The 9,314-nt window shown below is 40.7% G+C and overlaps 1 protein-coding gene across 2 annotated transcripts in view; it reads right to left on the bottom strand.

The window, feature by feature from the left end:
• The window catches only part of LOC129770042 (uncharacterized), a 419,235-nt gene that overhangs the window by 261,890 nt on the left and 148,031 nt on the right, over nucleotides 1-9,314 (bottom strand). The window lies entirely within an intron of this gene.

Genomic DNA, 9,314 nt, shown 5'->3' with positions numbered 1-9,314 from the left:
CCAATTTAACTATATGCGCTGCTTAGGTAGCGTATATGCGTAATGGTGTTTTTCGGCCTTCGGTGGTGGAAAAACATTGAAGATAGTCAAACGTGCGAAGGCCCCGGCGCACGGCTTGATGAACACACGTCCCAAGATGAAAGTCTTTGTGTGTTCCATCTTCTCCATACATGAGATTGTTCTTATAGGCCTCAAATGATGTGTGACTGGATTCCCTGAGTAGCTGCGAGCGAAAAGGGATGAGCCCAGCACGTAGAGGTGGTGCGCGTTTGCGTGTCCACCGTGTTGCGTGGCATCTGGACACCTGAGACCTCCTACAAACGATAGGTTTACAGGCTGGGAGTTGCGAGTTGCAGAGAGGTGTACACTTCGATCCTCTCAGACTACCCATGCTTGAAGGTTGGCCTTGTACGTGTACGGTTGTTGTGTTTGAAAGAGAAGTCCTACTGTAGCTTAGTGCTGCATGTGGTGACTTCTCTTTTTTTTATTTAAACATTTTCGGGCACTTGAAGGTCCATGCCGAGTGTCGGAGATAGGCATGTGGATGGGGTACGTGTACGGTTGTTGTGGTTAGAAGAGAAGTCCTACTGCAGCTTAGTGCTGCATGTGGTGACTTCTCTTTTTTTCATTAAAAAATTTTCGGATGCCTGAAGGCATGTGGATGGGTCACATTCGACTGCAACGTGGTGCGTGAGCGATGATATGTGCGGGTAGTCACACTGATCGCGCATAGGATGGCTTCTATTGATTTGTTTCAAAAGAACCTTCCTCGAGGTGCACGAACTTTCTCAACACTTGAGATGCCTTATGCTAGACATAAGATAGGCATGTGGATGGGTCACATTCGACTGCAACGTGGTGCGTGAGCGATGATATGTGCGGGTAGTCACACTGATCGCGCATAGGATGGCTTCTATTGATTTGTTTCAAAAGAACCTTCCTCGAGGTGCACGAACTTTCTCAACACTTGAGATGCCTTATGCTAGACATAAGATAGGCATGTGGATGGGTCACATTCGACTGCAACGTGGTGCGTGAGCGATGATATGTGCGGGTAGTCACACTGATCGCGCATAGGATGGCTTCTATTGATTTGTTTCAAAAGAACCTTCCTCGAGGTGCACGAACTTTCTCAACACTTGAGATGCCTTATGCTAGACATAAGATAGGCATGTGGATGGGTCACATTCGACTGCAACGTGGTGCGTGAGCGATGATATGTGCGGGTAGTCACACTGATCGCGCATAGGATGGCTTCTATTGATTTGTTTCAAAAGAACCTTCCTCGAGGTGCACGAACTTTCTCAACACTTGAGATGCCTTATGCTAGACATAAGATAGGCATGTGGATGGGTCACATTCGACTGCAACGTGGTGCGTGAGCGATGATATGTGCGGGTAGTCACACTGATCGCGCATAGGATGGCTTCTATTGATTTGTTTCAAAAGAACCTTCCTCGAGGTGCACGAACTTTCTCAACACTTGAGATGCCTTATGCTAGACATAAGATAGGCATGTGGATGGGTCACATTCGACTGCAACGTGGTGCGTGAGCGATGATATGTGCGGGTAGTCACACTGATCGCGCATAGGATGGCTTCTATTGATTTGTTTCAAAAGAACCTTCCTCGAGGTGCACGAACTTTCTCAACACTTGAGATGCCTTATGCTAGACATAAGATAGGCATGTGGATGGGTCACATTCGACTGCAACGGTGTGCGTGAGCGATGATAGGTATGGGTGGACATATCATTCGCGTGTAGGATAGTAGATGCTGAGCAAATCATAAACTTTTGAAACAGCCCAATATATATATATATATATATATATATATATATATATATATATATATATATATATATATATATATATATATATTTTTTTTTTTTTTTTTTTGGAATTAAAAAAAAACATTTTTGGGAAAAATGAATTTTAATTTTAAAAATAACTTTTTTTTCAGCGAATTTTTTTTCCAAAAAATTTTTGGTAAATAATTTCCTACATTTCATCCTTTGACATAAATCTTGTAGTTATCATAGTTTTTAAGTTATAAATTTTTGTAAAAAAATAAGAAAAAAAATTGGCTTTTTCCTAAAAGTTGTCTAATTAATTTTCGAATATTTCAAGTAGGCAAAGTTGCTTAAATGACTCATGTCTTTACACCCACAACGTTTCACTGCTATCTGAGATGGTGCTGTCAACGGCCAGTCGAGTTGGCATGAAATTCGTCGTAAGCATCATCAAACACACGAACGACTTGCAAATGGAAATGTAGTTTTTTTTTGTAAATAAATGAATATATTTTTTTCCATTCTAGTAAAATACAACACAACTACAATACAACATATATTTTCGACGGTACAGATTTCAGGAAGAAAAAAAAGATTTTCAACCCCTCTGGTACAAATGAAAATGTGGCAACACTGTTTCCATCTATGGTACATTTCTAAAAGTGTTATACAGATGCAATTGTCAGTTGCTAGATCGATGATCACTGGTTTATGTCATGTTACATACCATCTAATGTAGTGTAATAATCCAAATTTTCATATGTTTGTATCAATTTATTCATTCACGGATGTAATTTGCACCCAAATAACGCCTAAGCAACCCTCAATTGAAAGGAAAAGTCTTACAAAATTTCTCAATTGCATTAACCCCGACAAATAATTGCGAGTGATACAATCGATGAATTGCATATTTTTGCATACATTACCCCGGGGGGCTCATGATTAACATTTGATCAAATTAAATTCGAAGACTATTTCCCGAAGACCTTCGGCATCGTCTTCGCAATCATCGGAGGCTCTCTTCCATTGCGGTAATATTCCGCTAATTATCGCTTCGTAGCGATAGTTGTTTGTTGTGTAACAACCGCCTCTCACCTTCACTTTCGACGCGCATTTGTTGCAATGATCAAAATTCACTTAATAACTCAACGGCAATTCGTCATTCCTTTTTCCCTTACCTTAGAGACGCAAAGCGCGTGAATCCATGTAATGAATCAAAATTGATCTCTGCTCAATATCGTAGATATATCCTCTCCCCGCACGAATTAAATATTACCACTCTGTTCGGGGTTTTACGATCTCTCACCCCAACACATGGAGAATTCATTACGCGCCATTCGCACGTCTTCCTCCACCAGCGCGAGACAAAACAACAACAAAAAATATTGATAATAATAACAATAACACAAATCTCCTATCATCTAATCCATCATAATTTTTCCATACAGCCCCGAGTGCAACTTTTGGTTGGTCTGGCTTCCCCCCGATAAGACATAATTTCCTATAATTCGAATTTTAATAAGCCTTTATTGGCACTCCACACCAAGTCGCGGCGGCGAAAGGGCTCTCTTTCATTATATCGCTCGTTATCAGCGAAAGCGCGCGCGCGAAGGCGAGGTTCAGGCGAAAATTATTGCCCCTGACTGCAATAAAGCTGTGTTGGGAACACAACACAGCACAAATGTACAATAAAACCGGGCGAAGAAGCGGGAATGATCGATCGGTTGTTGGTGGTGTGTTACTCATATGTGTTTTCGCTCTTATTATTGTTTCATCCTGTTTCTTATTCTTTTTCTGCATCGCTCGCGAGTCGCTGTTGATAATCGTGATTTGTTTGGTTAAGATAAACACCCCTCGAAGCGAACGACACGAGAGTACCACCCGAATGTGCGCCATTGAGTGGCGATCTAATCGTAGCACAATTTGATATTTAATCAAGTGAGCGCACATCGTAAAAATGCCAACACGCGCGCTAAGAGCGCAGCAGAGATAACGCGTTCCGCATGTGTGCGTGTGTGTGCCTTTCGTAATAATATATAATGCTGGCTGGCTGGCTGGCTGGCTGGATGATGCGAACGACGCGCCTATCATCAATGTCGCCAGTGGCGTCTGTCATGTCAAACTATATTGGACGAAAGGTTTTGGTTCGTGATTGATGCGCACTGTTTGGGAAAGGCGTCACATTCGGCGCGAGTTTTACGTGTCTGGCGGTGATGGCCACAGCTACAGTACAACAAGACACGATGAAGTTTTGGACCTAATTAGGTCAAGATTATTCGTGTGGCATATGAGCAGAAAGACAGCGCAAGAAGATTCAATTTGACGCCGAGAAGGTCGCTGTCACAAGAAGTTGGGAAGTAGTTTTCATGAGGTTTCTTATCATTAGTCTTTGGAAGAATTTTTGTTTGTTCATGGTTTATTACTGTTTCCGATACACTTTTGCTTCTCACTTCGGGAATTCATCAGTTTATTTGTATTGTTCTTTTGCTCTCATTTATATGTGACCTAGAAATCGACTTTTGGCTTTCATTTCAAATGAACAGCGATGCAATATATTGTTTAGAAAAAAAAATCAGTCCTTAGGTGGTTTTTGACGTAGGACTACGTTTTTCATTGCTGTCCTGAGATGTAAGTTCAAAGTATCAAAAACGAGAGAGTTACTTTTGGGATACAATGTTTTGAGCGTTAATACTTCTTTGCCGGTGAATCGAACTGACCTGAAATGAAGATATCTAATAGCGAATTCGTTTTTGTTCTGTTTCAACCCCAGTGCCACACTAACTGCTGTCAAAAGGTTTTTTTATTCACTCAGTTTCAACCTAGTGTCGCACTAGGTTCGCCCCGAAAGCTGTTAGTTTCGCACTGAGATGTTTCAGGGGTTGGCACAATACAACTATACTGTACTGCCAAGTTCCGAGTATTGTTTTGGAAAATCTAATGACGGGTTTACATTAGGGAGATCTATAGCTATAGATGGATTTATTCACCCGAAAACAGATGTGAACGGGTGAGAATATACAGGGTTTTCCAACTTTAAATTCCGAAAGTAAATTGAAATAAAACACACTTAGAATTCAAATTTTGATGAAACTTTTATTTCACATTAAAGTTTGGTTTATGCCATTATGTGTGAAATACAACATCATTCAAATGTCCACCTAGGGCTTCCTCGCACACCTTGATCCGGAACAGGTAATTTTCGATGACTTTTCGGCACATATGGGGCGGTATCTCGGTCATAACTTCACGAATGATGTCTTTCAAATGTTCAAGAGTTTGCAGAGAGTTGGCATAGACACGGTCTTTCGCATAACCCCACAGAAAAAAGTCTAGCGGGTTCAAATCGCATGATCTGGACGGCCAATTGGCATCACCAAAACGCGAAATTATGCGTCCCTCAAATTTCGTTCGCAATATGGCCATGTTCGGTCGTGTTGTATGGCACGTGGCGCCGTCCTGTTGAAACCACATGTCATCCGTATCCATATCTTCAATTTGTGGCAAAAAAATTCGGTTAACATGCGGCTATAGCGCTCACCATTCACAGTTACCGTCTCGCCGTCCTCATTTTCAAAGAAATACGGCCCGATGACTCCACCAGACTAGAATTCGCACCAAACAGTGACTTTTGGCGGATGCAATGGCCTCTCAACAATCACGTGTGGATTTTCTGAGCCCCATATACGGAAATTTTGGGTATTCACATAGCCACATGAGGCTCGAAATGTGCCTCATCGCTGAAGAAAATTTGATGCGAAAATCCAGCATTTTGCTGCTGTTGTTCGTTCACCCAATCGACGTATGCCCGACGCATTCCATGGTCACCACGCTCTCATTTTTGAACCAGTTGGACTTTATATGGATGTAGGTGCTAGTCCAAATGCAAAATTCGTCACAATGATGTGTTTGACAAGCCCAATTGCTGAGCACGCCGTGGAATCGAAACATTCGGGTCATCCTCCACACTGGCAGCAACAGCAGCAATATTTTCGGCCGAACGCACATTACGATGATGCACAGGTTTCACAATATCCGCTACGAATCCAGTTTGTTCGAATTCACGCACTACATTAGCGATTGTGTGCTCTGTAGGCCGTCCATGACGACCAAAATCCGTCCGTAATGCTCGAAAAACATTTGCCGGTTTTTCATCATTTTTATAGTATAATTTAACAAAATTAACACGTTGTGCGATGCTAAAACGATCCATATTGTAAAATGGCAGACATTCAACTAACGATATGACGCTTTGGTTGACAGCTATGTCAAACGGTTGTCAGCGCAGGGCTGTATACTTTCGGAAGCCCGAAATGGAAAACCCTGTATAAACGCTGGATACAACAAATATATCGTGTGTATATATAGGTGATCGTTCCTTTATGTTTTACAGTTTTACAGTTTTTTTTTATGTACTCTTTACAGTTCTCACATAAATCCAGATATTTATCTCATAAACTTGATTGTTTCCACAACACTGTTGCTTGCAACTTTTACAACGAATCCTAATTCAATTTCAGCCGCTGCTTAGCAGAAACGAATCATCGGAAAGATCGACGTTTAAAAGGGACTTCAGATTTCCTCTCAAAAGTGCTGGATTGATCAATTTATTCATTACTGGTTTAAAAAGGTTCGTTAGATCGAATGGAAAGGATACTATAGGATCGTCACTCTGAAAGCTCGTCATAAATGGTTGAACAGCAGCAGCTGGTGTTAAGAAAACACCCCAACAATTTATCCTCGAAAGCCTCTGCAACTACTCTAATAGTATTGGCTGTGAAAACAGCAGCGAAGCTCCTACGCAAATCTGGATGCGTATCTTTGTATTTACGTTCCTTTTGTGCTTAGACTGTGGCTACGTAGGTTTTAAGGTACGGCAGCATGTCCAGGGCTATTTATACCATCGGTTGGGTTTCGATCCATTTTACCCCCCAAAACTTCAGCCGATCCAATAATTCAATAGTACTCCGCACATCTTAACGGGACGTTGTCAAGCAGGCTGTAGAAACACTGGAGGAATTCATCAATTTTCCAAACAGTCTTTTTCATTCCTTCTTGAATGAATTGTGAAAACTTGCAAACTGCAGCTGCCTATATTCGTGAGCTCGTAGTTTTGCCTGCTTCGGGTTTCACGAATTTCTTCATTCAACTGCTTCACTACTCCAATTAACATGGGGACCGTCAATGCTGCGTTGACCCACTTGCGTTGTGAAATCTTATTTAACGTTTCGTCAAAGTCGATAACGATATACTTACAATTTTCGAGTAAACGAAGGATACCATTCAAAAAATATGGCTCAATACCGTATGTGATCAGGTAGCTCATTTTAGTTCTGCTGAGATGCATCTTTGGTGCCATTCCACTATCCGGAAACATATGCGGAAAGAGCTTAGCACTAGAGCACTAGAGTTTCATGGGATCATGTCTACCACTTGCTGAGGAAGATTGCCCAATTGAAAACGTTAATCCATCTGATTTGAATGAAAATTCCAGGTTTTACCTGCTTTCCAGGTTGAGTTTCCACCCTGAATGATAATATACTCGTCGACTAATGTTATTCAAGTGATTACAACGTGATTACACAGTGAACTTAAATGAAGTGATTGAAAATAATTTAAAAAAGCGTAGCGTTCAGGATACTTGTCACCGAAAATTATGAATGTTCGGTTTTCTTGGTTTTCGTTTTTTACGTTGATTGATGCCTAACACATATTTTGGAAGTCCACCAGAAATGAATGAAATGAACAAGGCATCATGCCATACGACTTGCAACAAGGAAAGTAATCTTTTCACAATACATGCATTGACCTAAATTGGGATTTGTTCGCATCTGAATTCGGAAATTGTTTCATTTAATCACTGGTTCAATCAATAATTTAATCAATACACTCAAATGTCTACTAAGCCAACGGTAGTCCTACGTCAACCTTGCGGTTGTATTTTAGGTATAATCCACCCATAGTTTTTGACGTAGGATTGGGTTTTTCAGGAACACATTTTTAATTTTACTTTGCGTTTTAAAGTTAGTTTTAAAAATTACCTACTTAAGTATTTGTAAGTAACGTGTATTTAAAAATAATTAGTTACACTTGATAATTACTGAATTTCATGTATATATTTATTTTGTTGAATTTTAATAAGAAAATAAGGTCAAGTTTTCTCATTTCATCAACCGCAAAGTTTTTAAATTGGTAAGTATTATGTATGAATAAGAAAAAAACTAGAGATTTTTTAAGAAATTTTGCTATGGGGGTCTTTGGTATAACTTCATTCTGCAAAAAGGGTCTCTCGCCCAAAACAGTTTGAGAACCCCTGATATACAGGGTTTTCCATTTCGGGCTTCCAAAAGTATACAGCCCTGCGCTTGTTAAATTCTGCTATAAAAATTATGAAAAACCGGCAAATATTTTTCGAGCATTACGGACGGATTTTTTTACAGAGCACACAATCGCTAATGTAGTGAGTAAATTCGAACAAACTGGATCCGTAGCGGATATTGTGAAACCTGTGCATCATCGTAATGTGCGTTCGGCCGAAAATATTGCTGCTGTTGCTGCCAGTGTGGAGGATGACCCGAATGTTTCGATTCCACGGCGTGCTCAGCAATTGGGCTTGTCAAACACATCATTGTGACGAATTTTGCATTTGGACTAGCACCTACATCCATATAAAGTCCAACTGGTTCAAAAATGAGAGCGTGGTGACCATGGAATGCGTCGGGCATACGTCGATTGGGTGAACGAACAACAGCAGCAAAATGCTGGATTTTCGCATCAAATTTTCTTCAGCGATGAGGCACATTTCGAGCTCGGTGGCTATGTGAACACCCAAAATTTCCGTATATGGGGCTCAGAAAATCCACACGTTTTTGTCACAAATTGAAGATATGGATACGGATGACATGTGGTTTCAACAGGACGGCGCCACGTGCCATACAACACGACCGAACATGGCCATATTGCGAACGAAATTTGAGGGACGCATAATTTCGCGTTTTGGTGATGCCAATTGGCCGTCCAGATCATGCGATTTGAACCCGCTAGACTTTTTTTTGTAGGGTTATGCGAAAGACCGTGTCTATGCCAACTCTTCGCAAACTCTTGAACATTTGAAAGACAACTTTCGTGAAGTTATGACCGAGATACCGCCCCATATGTGCCGAAAAGTCATCGAAAATTACCAGTTCCGTATCAAGGTGTGCGAGGAAGCCCTAGGTGGACATTAGAATGATGTTGTATTTCACACATAATGGCACAAACCAAACTTTAATTTGAAATAAAAGCTTCATCGAAATTCGAAATCTAAGTGTGTTTTATTTCAATTTACTTTCGGAATTTAAAGTTGGAAAACCCTGTAGTTTGCAAAAAAGCGCATGAATTTCGCTCTTGAACATTTCGTCGAGAAAAATAGAATCAGTGGTACCGTGGCGAACGAAAGTAAACAGGAATTCCTCGAGTTTTGTGATACTTTGGATTCGTGCGATATGCTAAAAAAAACTATCGTCGAAAAGAAGAAAGTTTGGAG

Source organism: Toxorhynchites rutilus, chromosome 2, assembly GCF_029784135.1.
Source record: "Toxorhynchites rutilus septentrionalis strain SRP chromosome 2, ASM2978413v1, whole genome shotgun sequence".
In the NCBI taxonomy this organism is placed as follows: domain Eukaryota; kingdom Metazoa; phylum Arthropoda; class Insecta; order Diptera; family Culicidae; genus Toxorhynchites; species Toxorhynchites rutilus.
This window is presented reverse-complemented; position numbering and strand designations above follow the sequence as displayed.